Genomic DNA, 26,685 nt, shown 5'->3' on the forward strand with positions numbered 1-26,685 from the left:
GCGGCACACACAGGGTAACACGGTAATAAACCAGAGTGCGGCACACACAGGGTAACACGGTAATAAACCAGAGTGCGGCACACACAGGGTAACACGGTAATAAACCAGAGTGCGGCACACACAGGGTAACACGGTAATAAACCAGAGTGCGGCACACACAGGGTAACACGGTAATAAACCAGAGTGCGGCACACACAGGGTAACACGGTAATAAACCAGAGTGCGGCACACACAGGGTAACACGGTAATAAACCAGAGTGCGGCACACACAGGGTAACACGGTAATAAACCAGAGTGCGGCACACACAGGGTAACACGGTAATAAACCAGAGTGCGGCACACACAGGGTAACACGGTAATAAACCAGAGTGCGGCACACACAGGGTAACACGGTAATAAACCAGAGTGCGGCACACACAGGGTAACACGGTAATAAACCAGAGTGCGGCACACACAGGGTAACACGGTAATAAACCAGAGTGCGGCACACACAGGGTAACACGGTAATAAACCAGAGTGCGGCACACACAGGGTAACACGGTAATAAACCAGAGTGCGGCACACACAGGGTAACACGGTAATAAACCAGAGTGCGGCACACACAGGGTAACACGGTAATAAACCAGAGTGCGGCACACACAGGGTAACACGGTAATAAACCAGAGTGCGGCACACACAGGGTAACACGGTAATAAACCAGAGTGCGGCACACACAGGGTAACACGGTAATAAACCAGAGTGCGGCACACACAGGGTAACACGGTAATAAACCAGAGTGCGGCACACACAGGGTAACACGGTAATAAACCAGAGTGCGGCACACACAGGGTAACACGGTAATAAACCAGAGTGCGGCACACACAGGGTAACACGGTAATAAACCAGAGTGCGGCACACACAGGGTAACACGGTAATAAACCAGAGTGCGGCACACACAGGGTAACACGGTAATAAACCAGAGTGCGGCACACACAGGGTAACACGGTAATAAACCAGAGTGCGGCACACACAGGGTAACACGGTAATAAACCAGAGTGCGGCACACACAGGGTAACACGGTAATAAACCAGAGTGCGGCACACACAGGGTAACACGGTAATAAACCAGAGTGCGGCACACACAGGGTAACACGGTAATAAACCAGAGTGCGGCACACACAGGGTAACACGGTAATAAACCAGAGTGCGGCACACACAGGGTAACACGGTAATAAACCAGAGTGCGGCACACACAGGGTAACACGGTAATAAACCAGAGTGCGGCACACACAGGGTAACACGGTAATAAACCAGAGTGCGGCACACACAGGGTAACACGGTAATAAACCAGAGTGCGGCACACACAGGGTAACACGGTAATAAACCAGAGTGCGGCACACACAGGGTAACACGGTAATAAACCAGAGTGCGGCACACACAGGGTAACACGGTAATAAACCAGAGTGCGGCACACACAGGGTAACACGGTAATAAACCAGAGTGCGGCACACACAGGGTAACACGGTAATAAACCAGAGTGCGGCACACACAGGGTAACACGGTAATAAACCAGAGTGCGGCACACACAGGGTAACACGGTAATAAACCAGAGTGCGGCACACACAGGGTAACACGGTAATAAACCAGAGTGCGGCACACACAGGGTAACACGGTAATAAACCAGAGTGCGGCACACACAGGGTAACACGGTAATAAACCAGAGTGCGGCACACACAGGGTAACACGGTAATAAACCAGAGTGCGGCACACACAGGGTAACACGGTAATAAACCAGAGTGCGGCACACACAGGGTAACACGGTAATAAACCAGAGTGCGGCACACACAGGGTAACACGGTAATAAACCAGAGTGCGGCACACACAGGGTAACACGGTAATAAACCAGAGTGCGGCACACACAGGGTAACACGGTAATAAACCAGAGTGCGGCACACACAGGGTAACACGGTAATAAACCAGAGTGCGGCACACACAGGGTAACACGGTAATAAACCAGAGTGCGGCACACACAGGGTAACACGGTAATAAACCAGAGTGCGGCACACACAGGGTAACACGGTAATAAACCAGAGTGCGGCACACACAGGGTAACACGGTAATAAACCAGAGTGCGGCACACACAGGGTAACACGGTAATAAACCAGAGTGCGGCACACACAGGGTAACACGGTAATAAACCAGAGTGCGGCACACACAGGGTAACACGGTAATAAACCAGAGTGCGGCACACACAGGGTAACACGGTAATAAACCAGAGTGCGGCACACACAGGGTAACACGGTAATAAACCAGAGTGCGGCACACACAGGGTAACACGGTAATAAACCAGAGTGCGGCACACACAGGGTAACACGGTAATAAACCAGAGTGCGGCACACACAGGGTAACACGGTAATAAACCAGAGTGCGGCACACACAGGGTAACACGGTAATAAACCAGAGTGCGGCACACACAGGGTAACACGGTAATAAACCAGAGTGCGGCACACACAGGGTAACACGGTAATAAACCAGAGTGCGGCACACACAGGGTAACACGGTAATAAACCAGAGTGCGGCACACACAGGGTAACACGGTAATAAACCAGAGTGCGGCACACACAGGGTAACACGGTAATAAACCAGAGTGCGGCACACACAGGGTAACACGGTAATAAACCAGAGTGCGGCACACACAGGGTAACACGGTAATAAACCAGAGTGCGGCACACACAGGGTAACACGGTAATAAACCAGAGTGCGGCACACACAGGGTAACACGGTAATAAACCAGAGTGCGGCACACACAGGGTAACACGGTAATAAACCAGAGTGCGGCACACACAGGGTAACACGGTAATAAACCAGAGTGCGGCACACACAGGGTAACACGGTAATAAACCAGAGTGCGGCACACACAGGGTAACACGGTAATAAACCAGAGTGCGGCACACACAGGGTAACACGGTAATAAACCAGAGTGCGGCACACACAGGGTAACACGGTAATAAACCAGAGTGCGGCACACACAGGGTAACACGGTAATAAACCAGAGTGCGGCACACACAGGGTAACACGGTAATAAACCAGAGTGCGGCACACACAGGGTAACACGGTAATAAACCAGAGTGCGGCACACACAGGGTAACACGGTAATAAACCAGAGTGCGGCACACACAGGGTAACACGGTAATAAACCAGAGTGCGGCACACACAGGGTAACACGGTAATAAACCAGAGTGCGGCACACACAGGGTAACACGGTAATAAACCAGAGTGCGGCACACACAGGGTAACACGGTAATAAACCAGAGTGCGGCACACACAGGGTAACACGGTAATAAACCAGAGTGCGGCACACACAGGGTAACACGGTAATAAACCAGAGTGCGGCACACACAGGGTAACACGGTAATAAACCAGAGTGCGGCACACACAGGGTAACACGGTAATAAACCAGAGTGCGGCACACACAGGGTAACACGGTAATAAACCAGAGTGCGGCACACACAGGGTAACACGGTAATAAACCAGAGTGCGGCACACACAGGGTAACACGGTAATAAACCAGAGTGCGGCACACACAGGGTAACACGGTAATAAACCAGAGTGCGGCACACACAGGGTAACACGGTAATAAACCAGAGTGCGGCACACACAGGGTAACACGGTAATAAACCAGAGTGCGGCACACACAGGGTAACACGGTAATAAACCAGAGTGCGGCACACACAGGGTAACACGGTAATAAACCAGAGTGCGGCACACACAGGGTAACACGGTAATAAACCAGAGTGCGGCACACACAGGGTAACACGGTAATAAACCAGAGTGCGGCACACACAGGGTAACACGGTAATAAACCAGAGTGCGGCACACACAGGGTAACACGGTAATAAACCAGAGTGCGGCACACACAGGGTAACACGGTAATAAACCAGAGTGCGGCACACACAGGGTAACACGGTAATAAACCAGAGTGCGGCACACACAGGGTAACACGGTAATAAACCAGAGTGCGGCACACACAGGGTAACACGGTAATAAACCAGAGTGCGGCACACACAGGGTAACACGGTAATAAACCAGAGTGCGGCACACACAGGGTAACACGGTAATAAACCAGAGTGCGGCACACACAGGGTAACACGGTAATAAACCAGAGTGCGGCACACACAGGGTAACACGGTAATAAACCAGAGTGCGGCACACACAGGGTAACACGGTAATAAACCAGAGTGCGGCACACACAGGGTAACACGGTAATAAACCAGAGTGCGGCACACACAGGGTAACACGGTAATAAACCAGAGTGCGGCACACACAGGGTAACACGGTAATAAACCAGAGTGCGGCACACACAGGGTAACACGGTAATAAACCAGAGTGCGGCACACACAGGGTAACACGGTAATAAACCAGAGTGCGGCACACACAGGGTAACACGGTAATAAACCAGAGTGCGGCACACACAGGGTAACACGGTAATAAACCAGAGTGCGGCACACACAGGGTAACACGGTAATAAACCAGAGTGCGGCACACACAGGGTAACACGGTAATAAACCAGAGTGCGGCACACACAGGGTAACACGGTAATAAACCAGAGTGCGGCACACACAGGGTAACACGGTAATAAACCAGAGTGCGGCACACACAGGGTAACACGGTAATAAACCAGAGTGCGGCACACACAGGGTAACACGGTAATAAACCAGAGTGCGGCACACACAGGGTAACACGGTAATAAACCAGAGTGCGGCACACACAGGGTAACACGGTAATAAACCAGAGTGCGGCACACACAGGGTAACACGGTAATAAACCAGAGTGCGGCACACACAGGGTAACACGGTAATAAACCAGAGTGCGGCACACACAGGGTAACACGGTAATAAACCAGAGTGCGGCACACACAGGGTAACACGGTAATAAACCAGAGTGCGGCACACACAGGGTAACACGGTAATAAACCAGAGTGCGGCACACACAGGGTAACACGGTAATAAACCAGAGTGCGGCACACACAGGGTAACACGGTAATAAACCAGAGTGCGGCACACACAGGGTAACACGGTAATAAACCAGAGTGCGGCACACACAGGGTAACACGGTAATAAACCAGAGTGCGGCACACACAGGGTAACACGGTAATAAACCAGAGTGCGGCACACACAGGGTAACACGGTAATAAACCAGAGTGCGGCACACACAGGGTAACACGGTAATAAACCAGAGTGCGGCACACACAGGGTAACACGGTAATAAACCAGAGTGCGGCACACACAGGGTAACACGGTAATAAACCAGAGTGCGGCACACACAGGGTAACACGGTAATAAACCAGAGTGCGGCACACACAGGGTAACACGGTAATAAACCAGAGTGCGGCACACACAGGGTAACACGGTAATAAACCAGAGTGCGGCACACACAGGGTAACACGGTAATAAACCAGAGTGCGGCACACACAGGGTAACACGGTAATAAACCAGAGTGCGGCACACACAGGGTAACACGGTAATAAACCAGAGTGCGGCACACACAGGGTAACACGGTAATAAACCAGAGTGCGGCACACACAGGGTAACACGGTAATAAACCAGAGTGCGGCACACACAGGGTAACACGGTAATAAACCAGAGTGCGGCACACACAGGGTAACACGGTAATAAACCAGAGTGCGGCACACACAGGGTAACACGGTAATAAACCAGAGTGCGGCACACACAGGGTAACACGGTAATAAACCAGAGTGCGGCACACACAGGGTAACACGGTAATAAACCAGAGTGCGGCACACACAGGGTAACACGGTAATAAACCAGAGTGCGGCACACACAGGGTAACACGGTAATAAACCAGAGTGCGGCACACACAGGGTAACACGGTAATAAACCAGAGTGCGGCACACACAGGGTAACACGGTAATAAACCAGAGTGCGGCACACACAGGGTAACACGGTAATAAACCAGAGTGCGGCACACACAGGGTAACACGGTAATAAACCAGAGTGCGGCACACACAGGGTAACACGGTAATAAACCAGAGTGCGGCACACACAGGGTAACACGGTAATAAACCAGAGTGCGGCACACACAGGGTAACACGGTAATAAACCAGAGTGCGGCACACACAGGGTAACACGGTAATAAACCAGAGTGCGGCACACACAGGGTAACACGGTAATAAACCAGAGTGCGGCACACACAGGGTAACACGGTAATAAACCAGAGTGCGGCACACACAGGGTAACACGGTAATAAACCAGAGTGCGGCACACACAGGGTAACACGGTAATAAACCAGAGTGCGGCACACACAGGGTAACACGGTAATAAACCAGAGTGCGGCACACACAGGGTAACACGGTAATAAACCAGAGTGCGGCACACACAGGGTAACACGGTAATAAACCAGAGTGCGGCACACACAGGGTAACACGGTAATAAACCAGAGTGCGGCACACACAGGGTAACACGGTAATAAACCAGAGTGCGGCACACACAGGGTAACACGGTAATAAACCAGAGTGCGGCACACACAGGGTAACACGGTAATAAACCAGAGTGCGGCACACACAGGGTAACACGGTAATAAACCAGAGTGCGGCACACACAGGGTAACACGGTAATAAACCAGAGTGCGGCACACACAGGGTAACACGGTAATAAACCAGAGTGCGGCACACACAGGGTAACACGGTAATAAACCAGAGTGCGGCACACACAGGGTAACACGGTAATAAACCAGAGTGCGGCACACACAGGGTAACACGGTAATAAACCAGAGTGCGGCACACACAGGGTAACACGGTAATAAACCAGAGTGCGGCACACACAGGGTAACACGGTAATAAACCAGAGTGCGGCACACACAGGGTAACACGGTAATAAACCAGAGTGCGGCACACACAGGGTAACACGGTAATAAACCAGAGTGCGGCACACACAGGGTAACACGGTAATAAACCAGAGTGCGGCACACACAGGGTAACACGGTAATAAACCAGAGTGCGGCACACACAGGGTAACACGGTAATAAACCAGAGTGCGGCACACACAGGGTAACACGGTAATAAACCAGAGTGCGGCACACACAGGGTAACACGGTAATAAACCAGAGTGCGGCACACACAGGGTAACACGGTAATAAACCAGAGTGCGGCACACACAGGGTAACACGGTAATAAACCAGAGTGCGGCACACACAGGGTAACACGGTAATAAACCAGAGTGCGGCACACACAGGGTAACACGGTAATAAACCAGAGTGCGGCACACACAGGGTAACACGGTAATAAACCAGAGTGCGGCACACACAGGGTAACACGGTAATAAACCAGAGTGCGGCACACACAGGGTAACACGGTAATAAACCAGAGTGCGGCACACACAGGGTAACACGGTAATAAACCAGAGTGCGGCACACACAGGGTAACACGGTAATAAACCAGAGTGCGGCACACACAGGGTAACACGGTAATAAACCAGAGTGCGGCACACACAGGGTAACACGGTAATAAACCAGAGTGCGGCACACACAGGGTAACACGGTAATAAACCAGAGTGCGGCACACACAGGGTAACACGGTAATAAACCAGAGTGCGGCACACACAGGGTAACACGGTAATAAACCAGAGTGCGGCACACACAGGGTAACACGGTAATAAACCAGAGTGCGGCACACACAGGGTAACACGGTAATAAACCAGAGTGCGGCACACACAGGGTAACACGGTAATAAACCAGAGTGCGGCACACACAGGGTAACACGGTAATAAACCAGAGTGCGGCACACACAGGGTAACACGGTAATAAACCAGAGTGCGGCACACACAGGGTAACACGGTAATAAACCAGAGTGCGGCACACACAGGGTAACACGGTAATAAACCAGAGTGCGGCACACACAGGGTAACACGGTAATAAACCAGAGTGCGGCACACACAGGGTAACACGGTAATAAACCAGAGTGCGGCACACACAGGGTAACACGGTAATAAACCAGAGTGCGGCACACACAGGGTAACACGGTAATAAACCAGAGTGCGGCACACACAGGGTAACACGGTAATAAACCAGAGTGCGGCACACACAGGGTAACACGGTAATAAACCAGAGTGCGGCACACACAGGGTAACACGGTAATAAACCAGAGTGCGGCACACACAGGGTAACACGGTAATAAACCAGAGTGCGGCACACACAGGGTAACACGGTAATAAACCAGAGTGCGGCACACACAGGGTAACACGGTAATAAACCAGAGTGCGGCACACACAGGGTAACACGGTAATAAACCAGAGTGCGGCACACACAGGGTAACACGGTAATAAACCAGAGTGCGGCACACACAGGGTAACACGGTAATAAACCAGAGTGCGGCACACACAGGGTAACACGGTAATAAACCAGAGTGCGGCACACACAGGGTAACACGGTAATAAACCAGAGTGCGGCACACACAGGGTAACACGGTAATAAACCAGAGTGCGGCACACACAGGGTAACACGGTAATAAACCAGAGTGCGGCACACACAGGGTAACACGGTAATAAACCAGAGTGCGGCACACACAGGGTAACACGGTAATAAACCAGAGTGCGGCACACACAGGGTAACACGGTAATAAACCAGAGTGCGGCACACACAGGGTAACACGGTAATAAACCAGAGTGCGGCACACACAGGGTAACACGGTAATAAACCAGAGTGCGGCACACACAGGGTAACACGGTAATAAACCAGAGTGCGGCACACACAGGGTAACACGGTAATAAACCAGAGTGCGGCACACACAGGGTAACACGGTAATAAACCAGAGTGCGGCACACACAGGGTAACACGGTAATAAACCAGAGTGCGGCACACACAGGGTAACACGGTAATAAACCAGAGTGCGGCACACACAGGGTAACACGGTAATAAACCAGAGTGCGGCACACACAGGGTAACACGGTAATAAACCAGAGTGCGGCACACACAGGGTAACACGGTAATAAACCAGAGTGCGGCACACACAGGGTAACACGGTAATAAACCAGAGTGCGGCACACACAGGGTAACACGGTAATAAACCAGAGTGCGGCACACACAGGGTAACACGGTAATAAACCAGAGTGCGGCACACACAGGGTAACACGGTAATAAACCAGAGTGCGGCACACACAGGGTAACACGGTAATAAACCAGAGTGCGGCACACACAGGGTAACACGGTAATAAACCAGAGTGCGGCACACACAGGGTAACACGGTAATAAACCAGAGTGCGGCACACACAGGGTAACACGGTAATAAACCAGAGTGCGGCACACACAGGGTAACACGGTAATAAACCAGAGTGCGGCACACACAGGGTAACACGGTAATAAACCAGAGTGCGGCACACACAGGGTAACACGGTAATAAACCAGAGTGCGGCACACACAGGGTAACACGGTAATAAACCAGAGTGCGGCACACACAGGGTAACACGGTAATAAACCAGAGTGCGGCACACACAGGGTAACACGGTAATAAACCAGAGTGCGGCACACACAGGGTAACACGGTAATAAACCAGAGTGCGGCACACACAGGGTAACACGGTAATAAACCAGAGTGCGGCACACACAGGGTAACACGGTAATAAACCAGAGTGCGGCACACACAGGGTAACACGGTAATAAACCAGAGTGCGGCACACACAGGGTAACACGGTAATAAACCAGAGTGCGGCACACACAGGGTAACACGGTAATAAACCAGAGTGCGGCACACACAGGGTAACACGGTAATAAACCAGAGTGCGGCACACACAGGGTAACACGGTAATAAACCAGAGTGCGGCACACACAGGGTAACACGGTAATAAACCAGAGTGCGGCACACACAGGGTAACACGGTAATAAACCAGAGTGCGGCACACACAGGGTAACACGGTAATAAACCAGAGTGCGGCACACACAGGGTAACACGGTAATAAACCAGAGTGCGGCACACACAGGGTAACACGGTAATAAACCAGAGTGCGGCACACACAGGGTAACACGGTAATAAACCAGAGTGCGGCACACACAGGGTAACACGGTAATAAACCAGAGTGCGGCACACACAGGGTAACACGGTAATAAACCAGAGTGCGGCACACACAGGGTAACACGGTAATAAACCAGAGTGCGGCACACACAGGGTAACACGGTAATAAACCAGAGTGCGGCACACACAGGGTAACACGGTAATAAACCAGAGTGCGGCACACACAGGGTAACACGGTAATAAACCAGAGTGCGGCACACACAGGGTAACACGGTAATAAACCAGAGTGCGGCACACACAGGGTAACACGGTAATAAACCAGAGTGCGGCACACACAGGGTAACACGGTAATAAACCAGAGTGCGGCACACACAGGGTAACACGGTAATAAACCAGAGTGCGGCACACACAGGGTAACACGGTAATAAACCAGAGTGCGGCACACACAGGGTAACACGGTAATAAACCAGAGTGCGGCACACACAGGGTAACACGGTAATAAACCAGAGTGCGGCACACACAGGGTAACACGGTAATAAACCAGAGTGCGGCACACACAGGGTAACACGGTAATAAACCAGAGTGCGGCACACACAGGGTAACACGGTAATAAACCAGAGTGCGGCACACACAGGGTAACACGGTAATAAACCAGAGTGCGGCACACACAGGGTAACACGGTAATAAACCAGAGTGCGGCACACACAGGGTAACACGGTAATAAACCAGAGTGCGGCACACACAGGGTAACACGGTAATAAACCAGAGTGCGGCACACACAGGGTAACACGGTAATAAACCAGAGTGCGGCACACACAGGGTAACACGGTAATAAACCAGAGTGCGGCACACACAGGGTAACACGGTAATAAACCAGAGTGCGGCACACACAGGGTAACACGGTAATAAACCAGAGTGCGGCACACACAGGGTAACACGGTAATAAACCAGAGTGCGGCACACACAGGGTAACACGGTAATAAACCAGAGTGCGGCACACACAGGGTAACACGGTAATAAACCAGAGTGCGGCACACACAGGGTAACACGGTAATAAACCAGAGTGCGGCACACACAGGGTAACACGGTAATAAACCAGAGTGCGGCACACACAGGGTAACACGGTAATAAACCAGAGTGCGGCACACACAGGGTAACACGGTAATAAACCAGAGTGCGGCACACACAGGGTAACACGGTAATAAACCAGAGTGCGGCACACACAGGGTAACACGGTAATAAACCAGAGTGCGGCACACACAGGGTAACACGGTAATAAACCAGAGTGCGGCACACACAGGGTAACACGGTAATAAACCAGAGTGCGGCACACACAGGGTAACACGGTAATAAACCAGAGTGCGGCACACACAGGGTAACACGGTAATAAACCAGAGTGCGGCACACACAGGGTAACACGGTAATAAACCAGAGTGCGGCACACACAGGGTAACACGGTAATAAACCAGAGTGCGGCACACACAGGGTAACACGGTAATAAACCAGAGTGCGGCACACACAGGGTAACACGGTAATAAACCAGAGTGCGGCACACACAGGGTAACACGGTAATAAACCAGAGTGCGGCACACACAGGGTAACACGGTAATAAACCAGAGTGCGGCACACACAGGGTAACACGGTAATAAACCAGAGTGCGGCACACACAGGGTAACACGGTAATAAACCAGAGTGCGGCACACACAGGGTAACACGGTAATAAACCAGAGTGCGGCACACACAGGGTAACACGGTAATAAACCAGAGTGCGGCACACACAGGGTAACACGGTAATAAACCAGAGTGCGGCACACACAGGGTAACACGGTAATAAACCAGAGTGCGGCACACACAGGGTAACACGGTAATAAACCAGAGTGCGGCACACACAGGGTAACACGGTAATAAACCAGAGTGCGGCACACACAGGGTAACACGGTAATAAACCAGAGTGCGGCACACACAGGGTAACACGGTAATAAACCAGAGTGCGGCACACACAGGGTAACACGGTAATAAACCAGAGTGCGGCACACACAGGGTAACACGGTAATAAACCAGAGTGCGGCACACACAGGGTAACACGGTAATAAACCAGAGTGCGGCACACACAGGGTAACACGGTAATAAACCAGAGTGCGGCACACACAGGGTAACACGGTAATAAACCAGAGTGCGGCACACACAGGGTAACACGGTAATAAACCAGAGTGCGGCACACACAGGGTAACACGGTAATAAACCAGAGTGCGGCACACACAGGGTAACACGGTAATAAACCAGAGTGCGGCACACACAGGGTAACACGGTAATAAACCAGAGTGCGGCACACACAGGGTAACACGGTAATAAACCAGAGTGCGGCACACACAGGGTAACACGGTAATAAACCAGAGTGCGGCACACACAGGGTAACACGGTAATAAACCAGAGTGCGGCACACACAGGGTAACACGGTAATAAACCAGAGTGCGGCACACACAGGGTAACACGGTAATAAACCAGAGTGCGGCACACACAGGGTAACACGGTAATAAACCAGAGTGCGGCACACACAGGGTAACACGGTAATAAACCAGAGTGCGGCACACACAGGGTAACACGGTAATAAACCAGAGTGCGGCACACACAGGGTAACACGGTAATAAACCAGAGTGCGGCACACACAGGGTAACACGGTAATAAACCAGAGTGCGGCACACACAGGGTAACACGGTAATAAACCAGAGTGCGGCACACACAGGGTAACACGGTAATAAACCAGAGTGCGGCACACACAGGGTAACACGGTAATAAACCAGAGTGCGGCACACACAGGGTAACACGGTAATAAACCAGAGTGCGGCACACACAGGGTAACACGGTAATAAACCAGAGTGCGGCACACACAGGGTAACACGGTAATAAACCAGAGTGCGGCACACACAGGGTAACACGGTAATAAACCAGAGTGCGGCACACACAGGGTAACACGGTAATAAACCAGAGTGCGGCACACACAGGGTAACACGGTAATAAACCAGAGTGCGGCACACACAGGGTAACACGGTAATAAACCAGAGTGCGGCACACACAGGGTAACACGGTAATAAACCAGAGTGCGGCACACACAGGGTAACACGGTAATAAACCAGAGTGCGGCACACACAGGGTAACACGGTAATAAACCAGAGTGCGGCACACACAGGGTAACACGGTAATAAACCAGAGTGCGGCACACACAGGGTAACACGGTAATAAACCAGAGTGCGGCACACACAGGGTAACACGGTAATAAACCAGAGTGCGGCACACACAGGGTAACACGGTAATAAACCAGAGTGCGGCACACACAGGGTAACACGGTAATAAACCAGAGTGCGGCACACACAGGGTAACACGGTAATAAACCAGAGTGCGGCACACACAGGGTAACACGGTAATAAACCAGAGTGCGGCACACACAGGGTAACACGGTAATAAACCAGAGTGCGGCACACACAGGGTAACACGGTAATAAACCAGAGTGCGGCACACACAGGGTAACACGGTAATAAACCAGAGTGCGGCACACACAGGGTAACACGGTAATAAACCAGAGTGCGGCACACACAGGGTAACACGGTAATAAACCAGAGTGCGGCACACACAGGGTAACACGGTAATAAACCAGAGTGCGGCACACACAGGGTAACACGGTAATAAACCAGAGTGCGGCACACACAGGGTAACACGGTAATAAACCAGAGTGCGGCACACACAGGGTAACACGGTAATAAACCAGAGTGCGGCACACACAGGGTAACACGGTAATAAACCAGAGTGCGGCACACACAGGGTAACACGGTAATAAACCAGAGTGCGGCACACACAGGGTAACACGGTAATAAACCAGAGTGCGGCACACACAGGGTAACACGGTAATAAACCAGAGTGCGGCACACACAGGGTAACACGGTAATAAACCAGAGTGCGGCACACACAGGGTAACACGGTAATAAACCAGAGTGCGGCACACACAGGGTAACACGGTAATAAACCAGAGTGCGGCACACACAGGGTAACACGGTAATAAACCAGAGTGCGGCACACACAGGGTAACACGGTAATAAACCAGAGTGCGGCACACACAGGGTAACACGGTAATAAACCAGAGTGCGGCACACACAGGGTAACACGGTAATAAACCAGAGTGCGGCACACACAGGGTAACACGGTAATAAACCAGAGTGCGGCACACACAGGGTAACACGGTAATAAACCAGAGTGCGGCACACACAGGGTAACACGGTAATAAACCAGAGTGCGGCACACACAGGGTAACACGGTAATAAACCAGAGTGCGGCACACACAGGGTAACACGGTAATAAACCAGAGTGCGGCACACACAGGGTAACACGGTAATAAACCAGAGTGCGGCACACACAGGGTAACACGGTAATAAACCAGAGTGCGGCACACACAGGGTAACACGGTAATAAACCAGAGTGCGGCACACACAGGGTAACACGGTAATAAACCAGAGTGCGGCACACACAGGGTAACACGGTAATAAACCAGAGTGCGGCACACACAGGGTAACACGGTAATAAACCAGAGTGCGGCACACACAGGGTAACACGGTAATAAACCAGAGTGCGGCACACACAGGGTAACACGGTAATAAACCAGAGTGCGGCACACACAGGGTAACACGGTAATAAACCAGAGTGCGGCACACACAGGGTAACACGGTAATAAACCAGAGTGCGGCACACACAGGGTAACACGGTAATAAACCAGAGTGCGGCACACACAGGGTAACACGGTAATAAACCAGAGTGCGGCACACACAGGGTAACACGGTAATAAACCAGAGTGCGGCACACACAGGGTAACACGGTAATAAACCAGAGTGCGGCACACACAGGGTAACACGGTAATAAACCAGAGTGCGGCACACACAGGGTAACACGGTAATAAACCAGAGTGCGGCACACACAGGGTAACACGGTAATAAACCAGAGTGCGGCACACACAGGGTAACACGGTAATAAACCAGAGTGCGGCACACACAGGGTAACACGGTAATAAACCAGAGTGCGGCACACACAGGGTAACACGGTAATAAACCAGAGTGCGGCACACACAGGGTAACACGGTAATAAACCAGAGTGCGGCACACACAGGGTAACACGGTAATAAACCAGAGTGCGGCACACACAGGGTAACACGGTAATAAACCAGAGTGCGGCACACACAGGGTAACACGGTAATAAACCAGAGTGCGGCACACACAGGGTAACACGGTAATAAACCAGAGTGCGGCACACACAGGGTAACACGGTAATAAACCAGAGTGCGGCACACACAGGGTAACACGGTAATAAACCAGAGTGCGGCACACACAGGGTAACACGGTAATAAACCAGAGTGCGGCACACACAGGGTAACACGGTAATAAACCAGAGTGCGGCACACACAGGGTAACACGGTAATAAACCAGAGTGCGGCACACACAGGGTAACACGGTAATAAACCAGAGTGCGGCACACACAGGGTAACACGGTAATAAACCAGAGTGCGGCACACACAGGGTAACACGGTAATAAACCAGAGTGCGGCACACACAGGGTAACACGGTAATAAACCAGAGTGCGGCACACACAGGGTAACACGGTAATAAACCAGAGTGCGGCACACACAGGGTAACACGGTAATAAACCAGAGTGCGGCACACACAGGGTAACACGGTAATAAACCAGAGTGCGGCACACACAGGGTAACACGGTAATAAACCAGAGTGCGGCACACACAGGGTAACACGGTAATAAACCAGAGTGCGGCACACACAGGGTAACACGGTAATAAACCAGAGTGCGGCACACACAGGGTAACACGGTAATAAACCAGAGTGCGGCACACACAGGGTAACACGGTAATAAACCAGAGTGCGGCACACACAGGGTAACACGGTAATAAACCAGAGTGCGGCACACACAGGGTAACACGGTAATAAACCAGAGTGCGGCACACACAGGGTAACACGGTAATAAACCAGAGTGCGGCACACACAGGGTAACACGGTAATAAACCAGAGTGCGGCACACACAGGGTAACACGGTAATAAACCAGAGTGCGGCACACACAGGGTAACACGGTAATAAACCAGAGTGCGGCACACACAGGGTAACACGGTAATAAACCAGAGTGCGGCACACACAGGGTAACACGGTAATAAACCAGAGTGCGGCACACACAGGGTAACACGGTAATAAACCAGAGTGCGGCACACACAGGGTAACACGGTAATAAACCAGAGTGCGGCACACACAGGGTAACACGGTAATAAACCAGAGTGCGGCACACACAGGGTAACACGGTAATAAACCAGAGTGCGGCACACACAGGGTAACACGGTAATAAACCAGAGTGCGGCACACACAGGGTAACACGGTAATAAACCAGAGTGCGGCACACACAGGGTAACACGGTAATAAACCAGAGTGCGGCACACACAGGGTAACACGGTAATAAACCAGAGTGCGGCACACACAGGGTAACACGGTAATAAACCAGAGTGCGGCACACACAGGGTAACACGGTAATAAACCAGAGTGCGGCACACACAGGGTAACACGGTAATAAACCAGAGTGCGGCACACACAGGGTAACACGGTAATAAACCAGAGTGCGGCACACACAGGGTAACACGGTAATAAACCAGAGTGCGGCACACACAGGGTAACACGGTAATAAACCAGAGTGCGGCACACACAGGGTAACACGGTAATAAACCAGAGTGCGGCACACACAGGGTAACACGGTAATAAACCAGAGTGCGGCACACACAGGGTAACACGGTAATAAACCAGAGTGCGGCACACACAGGGTAACACGGTAATAAACCAGAGTGCGGCACACACAGGGTAACACGGTAATAAACCAGAGTGCGGCACACACAGGGTAACACGGTAATAAACCAGAGTGCGGCACACACAGGGTAACACGGTAATAAACCAGAGTGCGGCACACACAGGGTAACACGGTAATAAACCAGAGTGCGGCACACACAGGGTAACACGGTAATAAACCAGAGTGCGGCACACACAGGGTAACACGGTAATAAACCAGAGTGCGGCACACACAGGGTAACACGGTAATAAACCAGAGTGCGGCACACACAGGGTAACACGGTAATAAACCAGAGTGCGGCACACACAGGGTAACACGGTAATAAACCAGAGTGCGGCACACACAGGGTAACACGGTAATAAACCAGAGTGCGGCACACACAGGGTAACACGGTAATAAACCAGAGTGCGGCACACACAGGGTAACACGGTAATAAACCAGAGTGCGGCACACACAGGGTAACACGGTAATAAACCAGAGTGCGGCACACACAGGGTAACACGGTAATAAACCAGAGTGCGGCACACACAGGGTAACACGGTAATAAACCAGAGTGCGGCACACACAGGGTAACACGGTAATAAACCAGAGTGCGGCACACACAGGGTAACACGGTAATAAACCAGAGTGCGGCACACACAGGGTAACACGGTAATAAACCAGAGTGCGGCACACACAGGGTAACACGGTAATAAACCAGAGTGCGGCACACACAGGGTAACACGGTAATAAACCAGAGTGCGGCACACACAGGGTAACACGGTAATAAACCAGAGTGCGGCACACACAGGGTAACACGGTAATAAACCAGAGTGCGGCACACACAGGGTAACACGGTAATAAACCAGAGTGCGGCACACACAGGGTAACACGGTAATAAACCAGAGTGCGGCACACACAGGGTAACACGGTAATAAACCAGAGTGCGGCACACACAGGGTAACACGGTAATAAACCAGAGTGCGGCACACACAGGGTAACACGGTAATAAACCAGAGTGCGGCACACACAGGGTAACACGGTAATAAACCAGAGTGCGGCACACACAGGGTAACACGGTAATAAACCAGAGTGCGGCACACACAGGGTAACACGGTAATAAACCAGAGTGCGGCACACACAGGGTAACACGGTAATAAACCAGAGTGCGGCACACACAGGGTAACACGGTAATAAACCAGAGTGCGGCACACACAGGGTAACACGGTAATAAACCAGAGTGCGGCACACACAGGGTAACACGGTAATAAACCAGAGTGCGGCACACACAGGGTAACACGGTAATAAACCAGAGTGCGGCACACACAGGGTAACACGGTAATAAACCAGAGTGCGGCACACACAGGGTAACACGGTAATAAACCAGAGTGCGGCACACACAGGGTAACACGGTAATAAACCAGAGTGCGGCACACACAGGGTAACACGGTAATAAACCAGAGTGCGGCACACACAGGGTAACACGGTAATAAACCAGAGTGCGGCACACACAGGGTAACACGGTAATAAACCAGAGTGCGGCACACACAGGGTAACACGGTAATAAACCAGAGTGCGGCACACACAGGGTAACACGGTAATAAACCAGAGTGCGGCACACACAGGGTAACACGGTAATAAACCAGAGTGCGGCACACACAGGGTAACACGGTAATAAACCAGAGTGCGGCACACACAGGGTAACACGGTAATAAACCAGAGTGCGGCACACACAGGGTAACACGGTAATAAACCAGAGTGCGGCACACACAGGGTAACACGGTAATAAACCAGAGTGCGGCACACACAGGGTAACACGGTAATAAACCAGAGTGCGGCACACACAGGGTAACACGGTAATAAACCAGAGTGCGGCACACACAGGGTAACACGGTAATAAACCAGAGTGCGGCACACACAGGGTAACACGGTAATAAACCAGAGTGCGGCACACACAGGGTAACACGGTAATAAACCAGAGTGCGGCACACACAGGGTAACACGGTAATAAACCAGAGTGCGGCACACACAGGGTAACACGGTAATAAACCAGAGTGCGGCACACACAGGGTAACACGGTAATAAACCAGAGTGCGGCACACACAGGGTAACACGGTAATAAACCAGAGTGCGGCACACACAGGGTAACACGGTAATAAACCAGAGTGCGGCACACACAGGGTAACACGGTAATAAACCAGAGTGCGGCACACACAGGGTAACACGGTAATAAACCAGAGTGCGGCACACACAGGGTAACACGGTAATAAACCAGAGTGCGGCACACACAGGGTAACACGGTAATAAACCAGAGTGCGGCACACACAGGGTAACACGGTAATAAACCAGAGTGCGGCACACACAGGGTAACACGGTAATAAACCAGAGTGCGGCACACACAGGGTAACACGGTAATAAACCAGAGTGCGGCACACACAGGGTAACACGGTAATAAACCAGAGTGCGGCACACACAGGGTAACACGGTAATAAACCAGAGTGCGGCACACACAGGGTAACACGGTAATAAACCAGAGTGCGGCACACACAGGGTAACACGGTAATAAACCAGAGTGCGGCACACACAGGGTAACACGGTAATAAACCAGAGTGCGGCACACACAGGGTAACACGGTAATAAACCAGAGTGCGGCACACACAGGGTAACACGGTAATAAACCAGAGTGCGGCACACACAGGGTAACACGGTAATAAACCAGAGTGCGGCACACACAGGGTAACACGGTAATAAACCAGAGTGCGGCACACACAGGGTAACACGGTAATAAACCAGAGTGCGGCACACACAGGGTAACACGGTAATAAACCAGAGTGCGGCACACACAGGGTAACACGGTAATAAACCAGAGTGCGGCACACACAGGGTAACACGGTAATAAACCAGAGTGCGGCACACACAGGGTAACACGGTAATAAACCAGAGTGCGGCACACACAGGGTAACACGGTAATAAACCAGAGTGCGGCACACACAGGGTAACACGGTAATAAACCAGAGTGCGGCACACACAGGGTAACACGGTAATAAACCAGAGTGCGGCACACACAGGGTAACACGGTAATAAACCAGAGTGCGGCACACACAGGGTAACACGGTAATAAACCAGAGTGCGGCACACACAGGGTAACACGGTAATAAACCAGAGTGCGGCACACACAGGGTAACACGGTAATAAACCAGAGTGCGGCACACACAGGGTAACACGGTAATAAACCAGAGTGCGGCACACACAGGGTAACACGGTAATAAACCAGAGTGCGGCACACACAGGGTAACACGGTAATAAACCAGAGTGCGGCACACACAGGGTAACACGGTAATAAACCAGAGTGCGGCACACACAGGGTAACACGGTAATAAACCAGAGTGCGGCACACACAGGGTAACACGGTAATAAACCAGAGTGCGGCACACACAGGGTAACACGGTAATAAACCAGAGTGCGGCACACACAGGGTAACACGGTAATAAACCAGAGTGCGGCACACACAGGGTAACACGGTAATAAACCAGAGTGCGGCACACACAGGGTAACACGGTAATAAACCAGAGTGCGGCACACACAGGGTAACACGGTAATAAACCAGAGTGCGGCACACACAGGGTAACACGGTAATAAACCAGAGTGCGGCACACACAGGGTAACACGGTAATAAACCAGAGTGCGGCACACACAGGGTAACACGGTAATAAACCAGAGTGCGGCACACACAGGGTAACACGGTAATAAACCAGAGTGCGGCACACACAGGGTAACACGGTAATAAACCAGAGTGCGGCACACACAGGGTAACACGGTAATAAACCAGAGTGCGGCACACACAGGGTAACACGGTAATAAACCAGAGTGCGGCACACACAGGGTAACACGGTAATAAACCAGAGTGCGGCACACACAGGGTAACACGGTAATAAACCAGAGTGCGGCACACACAGGGTAACACGGTAATAAACCAGAGTGCGGCACACACAGGGTAACACGGTAATAAACCAGAGTGCGGCACACACAGGGTAACACGGTAATAAACCAGAGTGCGGCACACACAGGGTAACACGGTAATAAACCAGAGTGCGGCACACACAGGGTAACACGGTAATAAACCAGAGTGCGGCACACACAGGGTAACACGGTAATAAACCAGAGTGCGGCACACACAGGGTAACACGGTAATAAACCAGAGTGCGGCACACACAGGGTAACACGGTAATAAACCAGAGTGCGGCACACACAGGGTAACACGGTAATAAACCAGAGTGCGGCACACACAGGGTAACACGGTAATAAACCAGAGTGCGGCACACACAGGGTAACACGGTAATAAACCAGAGTGCGGCACACACAGGGTAACACGGTAATAAACCAGAGTGCGGCACACACAGGGTAACACGGTAATAAACCAGAGTGCGGCACACACAGGGTAACACGGTAATAAACCAGAGTGCGGCACACACAGGGTAACACGGTAATAAACCAGAGTGCGGCACACACAGGGTAACACGGTAATAAACCAGAGTGCGGCACACACAGGGTAACACGGTAATAAACCAGAGTGCGGCACACACAGGGTAACACGGTAATAAACCAGAGTGCGGCACACACAGGGTAACACGGTAATAAACCAGAGTGCGGCACACACAGGGTAACACGGTAATAAACCAGAGTGCGGCACACACAGGGTAACACGGTAATAAACCAGAGTGCGGCACACACAGGGTAACACGGTAATAAACCAGAGTGCGGCACACACAGGGTAACACGGTAATAAACCAGAGTGCGGCACACACAGGGTAACACGGTAATAAACCAGAGTGCGGCACACACAGGGTAACACGGTAATAAACCAGAGTGCGGCACACACAGGGTAACACGGTAATAAACCAGAGTGCGGCACACACAGGGTAACACGGTAATAAACCAGAGTGCGGCACACACAGGGTAACACGGTAATAAACCAGAGTGCGGCACACACAGGGTAACACGGTAATAAACCAGAGTGCGGCACACACAGGGTAACACGGTAATAAACCAGAGTGCGGCACACACAGGGTAACACGGTAATAAACCAGAGTGCGGCACACACAGGGTAACACGGTAATAAACCAGAGTGCGGCACACACAGGGTAACACGGTAATAAACCAGAGTGCGGCACACACAGGGTAACACGGTAATAAACCAGAGTGCGGCACACACAGGGTAACACGGTAATAAACCAGAGTGCGGCACACACAGGGTAACACGGTAATAAACCAGAGTGCGGCACACACAGGGTAACACGGTAATAAACCAGAGTGCGGCACACACAGGGTAACACGGTAATAAACCAGAGTGCGGCACACACAGGGTAACACGGTAATAAACCAGAGTGCGGCACACACAGGGTAACACGGTAATAAACCAGAGTGCGGCACACACAGGGTAACACGGTAATAAACCAGAGTGCGGCACACACAGGGTAACACGGTAATAAACCAGAGTGCGGCACACACAGGGTAACACGGTAATAAACCAGAGTGCGGCACACACAGGGTAACACGGTAATAAACCAGAGTGCGGCACACACAGGGTAACACGGTAATAAACCAGAGTGCGGCACACACAGGGTAACACGGTAATAAACCAGAGTGCGGCACACACAGGGTAACACGGTAATAAACCAGAGTGCGGCACACACAGGGTAACACGGTAATAAACCAGAGTGCGGCACACACAGGGTAACACGGTAATAAACCAGAGTGCGGCACACACAGGGTAACACGGTAATAAACCAGAGTGCGGCACACACAGGGTAACACGGTAATAAACCAGAGTGCGGCACACACAGGGTAACACGGTAATAAACCAGAGTGCGGCACACACAGGGTAACACGGTAATAAACCAGAGTGCGGCACACACAGGGTAACACGGTAATAAACCAGAGTGCGGCACACACAGGGTAACACGGTAATAAACCAGAGTGCGGCACACACAGGGTAACACGGTAATAAACCAGAGTGCGGCACACACAGGGTAACACGGTAATAAACCAGAGTGCGGCACACACAGGGTAACACGGTAATAAACCAGAGTGCGGCACACACAGGGTAACACGGTAATAAACCAGAGTGCGGCACACACAGGGTAACACGGTAATAAACCAGAGTGCGGCACACACAGGGTAACACGGTAATAAACCAGAGTGCGGCACACACAGGGTAACACGGTAATAAACCAGAGTGCGGCACACACAGGGTAACACGGTAATAAACCAGAGTGCGGCACACACAGGGTAACACGGTAATAAACCAGAGTGCGGCACACACAGGGTAACACGGTAATAAACCAGAGTGCGGCACACACAGGGTAACACGGTAATAAACCAGAGTGCGGCACACACAGGGTAACACGGTAATAAACCAGAGTGCGGCACACACAGGGTAACACGGTAATAAACCAGAGTGCGGCACACACAGGGTAACACGGTAATAAACCAGAGTGCGGCACACACAGGGTAACACGGTAATAAACCAGAGTGCGGCACACACAGGGTAACACGGTAATAAACCAGAGTGCGGCACACACAGGGTAACACGGTAATAAACCAGAGTGCGGCACACACAGGGTAACACGGTAATAAACCAGAGTGCGGCACACACAGGGTAACACGGTAATAAACCAGAGTGCGGCACACACAGGGTAACACGGTAATAAACCAGAGTGCGGCACACACAGGGTAACACGGTAATAAACCAGAGTGCGGCACACACAGGGTAACACGGTAATAAACCAGAGTGCGGCACACACAGGGTAACACGGTAATAAACCAGAGTGCGGCACACACAGGGTAACACGGTAATAAACCAGAGTGCGGCACACACAGGGTAACACGGTAATAAACCAGAGTGCGGCACACACAGGGTAACACGGTAATAAACCAGAGTGCGGCACACACAGGGTAACACGGTAATAAACCAGAGTGCGGCACACACAGGGTAACACGGTAATAAACCAGAGTGCGGCACACACAGGGTAACACGGTAATAAACCAGAGTGCGGCACACACAGGGTAACACGGTAATAAACCAGAGTGCGGCACACACAGGGTAACACGGTAATAAACCAGAGTGCGGCACACACAGGGTAACACGGTAATAAACCAGAGTGCGGCACACACAGGGTAACACGGTAATAAACCAGAGTGCGGCACACACAGGGTAACACGGTAATAAACCAGAGTGCGGCACACACAGGGTAACACGGTAATAAACCAGAGTGCGGCACACACAGGGTAACACGGTAATAAACCAGAGTGCGGCACACACAGGGTAACACGGTAATAAACCAGAGTGCGGCACACACAGGGTAACACGGTAATAAACCAGAGTGCGGCACACACAGGGTAACACGGTAATAAACCAGAGTGCGGCACACACAGGGTAACACGGTAATAAACCAGAGTGCGGCACACACAGGGTAACACGGTAATAAACCAGAGTGCGGCACACACAGGGTAACACGGTAATAAACCAGAGTGCGGCACACACAGGGTAACACGGTAATAAACCAGAGTGCGGCACACACAGGGTAACACGGTAATAAACCAGAGTGCGGCACACACAGGGTAACACGGTAATAAACCAGAGTGCGGCACACACAGGGTAACACGGTAATAAACCAGAGTGCGGCACACACAGGGTAACACGGTAATAAACCAGAGTGCGGCACACACAGGGTAACACGGTAATAAACCAGAGTGCGGCACACACAGGGTAACACGGTAATAAACCAGAGTGCGGCACACACAGGGTAACACGGTAATAAACCAGAGTGCGGCACACACAGGGTAACACGGTAATAAACCAGAGTGCGGCACACACAGGGTAACACGGTAATAAACCAGAGTGCGGCACACACAGGGTAACACGGTAATAAACCAGAGTGCGGCACACACAGGGTAACACGGTAATAAACCAGAGTGCGGCACACACAGGGTAACACGGTAATAAACCAGAGTGCGGCACACACAGGGTAACACGGTAATAAACCAGAGTGCGGCACACACAGGGTAACACGGTAATAAACCAGAGTGCGGCACACACAGGGTAACACGGTAATAAACCAGAGTGCGGCACACACAGGGTAACACGGTAATAAACCAGAGTGCGGCACACACAGGGTAACACGGTAATAAACCAGAGTGCGGCACACACAGGGTAACACGGTAATAAACCAGAGTGCGGCACACACAGGGTAACACGGTAATAAACCAGAGTGCGGCACACACAGGGTAACACGGTAATAAACCAGAGTGCGGCACACACAGGGTAACACGGTAATAAACCAGAGTGCGGCACACACAGGGTAACACGGTAATAAACCAGAGTGCGGCACACACAGGGTAACACGGTAATAAACCAGAGTGCGGCACACACAGGGTAACACGGTAATAAACCAGAGTGCGGCACACACAGGGTAACACGGTAATAAACCAGAGTGCGGCACACACAGGGTAACACGGTAATAAACCAGAGTGCGGCACACACAGGGTAACACGGTAATAAACCAGAGTGCGGCACACACAGGGTAACACGGTAATAAACCAGAGTGCGGCACACACAGGGTAACACGGTAATAAACCAGAGTGCGGCACACACAGGGTAACACGGTAATAAACCAGAGTGCGGCACACACAGGGTAACACGGTAATAAACCAGAGTGCGGCACACACAGGGTAACACGGTAATAAACCAGAGTGCGGCACACACAGGGTAACACGGTAATAAACCAGAGTGCGGCACACACAGGGTAACACGGTAATAAACCAGAGTGCGGCACACACAGGGTAACACGGTAATAAACCAGAGTGCGGCACACACAGGGTAACACGGTAATAAACCAGAGTGCGGCACACACAGGGTAACACGGTAATAAACCAGAGTGCGGCACACACAGGGTAACACGGTAATAAACCAGAGTGCGGCACACACAGGGTAACACGGTAATAAACCAGAGTGCGGCACACACAGGGTAACACGGTAATAAACCAGAGTGCGGCACACACAGGGTAACACGGTAATAAACCAGAGTGCGGCACACACAGGGTAACACGGTAATAAACCAGAGTGCGGCACACACAGGGTAACACGGTAATAAACCAGAGTGCGGCACACACAGGGTAACACGGTAATAAACCAGAGTGCGGCACACACAGGGTAACACGGTAATAAACCAGAGTGCGGCACACACAGGGTAACACGGTAATAAACCAGAGTGCGGCACACACAGGGTAACACGGTAATAAACCAGAGTGCGGCACACACAGGGTAACACGGTAATAAACCAGAGTGCGGCACACACAGGGTAACACGGTAATAAACCAGAGTGCGGCACACACAGGGTAACACGGTAATAAACCAGAGTGCGGCACACACAGGGTAACACGGTAATAAACCAGAGTGCGGCACACACAGGGTAACACGGTAATAAACCAGAGTGCGGCACACACAGGGTAACACGGTAATAAACCAGAGTGCGGCACACACAGGGTAACACGGTAATAAACCAGAGTGCGGCACACACAGGGTAACACGGTAATAAACCAGAGTGCGGCACACACAGGGTAACACGGTAATAAACCAGAGTGCGGCACACACAGGGTAACACGGTAATAAACCAGAGTGCGGCACACACAGGGTAACACGGTAATAAACCAGAGTGCGGCACACACAGGGTAACACGGTAATAAACCAGAGTGCGGCACACACAGGGTAACACGGTAATAAACCAGAGTGCGGCACACACAGGGTAACACGGTAATAAACCAGAGTGCGGCACA

Source organism: Carcharodon carcharias (genome assembly GCF_017639515.1).
Source record: "Carcharodon carcharias isolate sCarCar2 chromosome 37 unlocalized genomic scaffold, sCarCar2.pri SUPER_37_unloc_6, whole genome shotgun sequence".
In the NCBI taxonomy this organism is placed as follows: Eukaryota; Metazoa; Chordata; class Chondrichthyes; order Lamniformes; family Lamnidae; genus Carcharodon; species Carcharodon carcharias.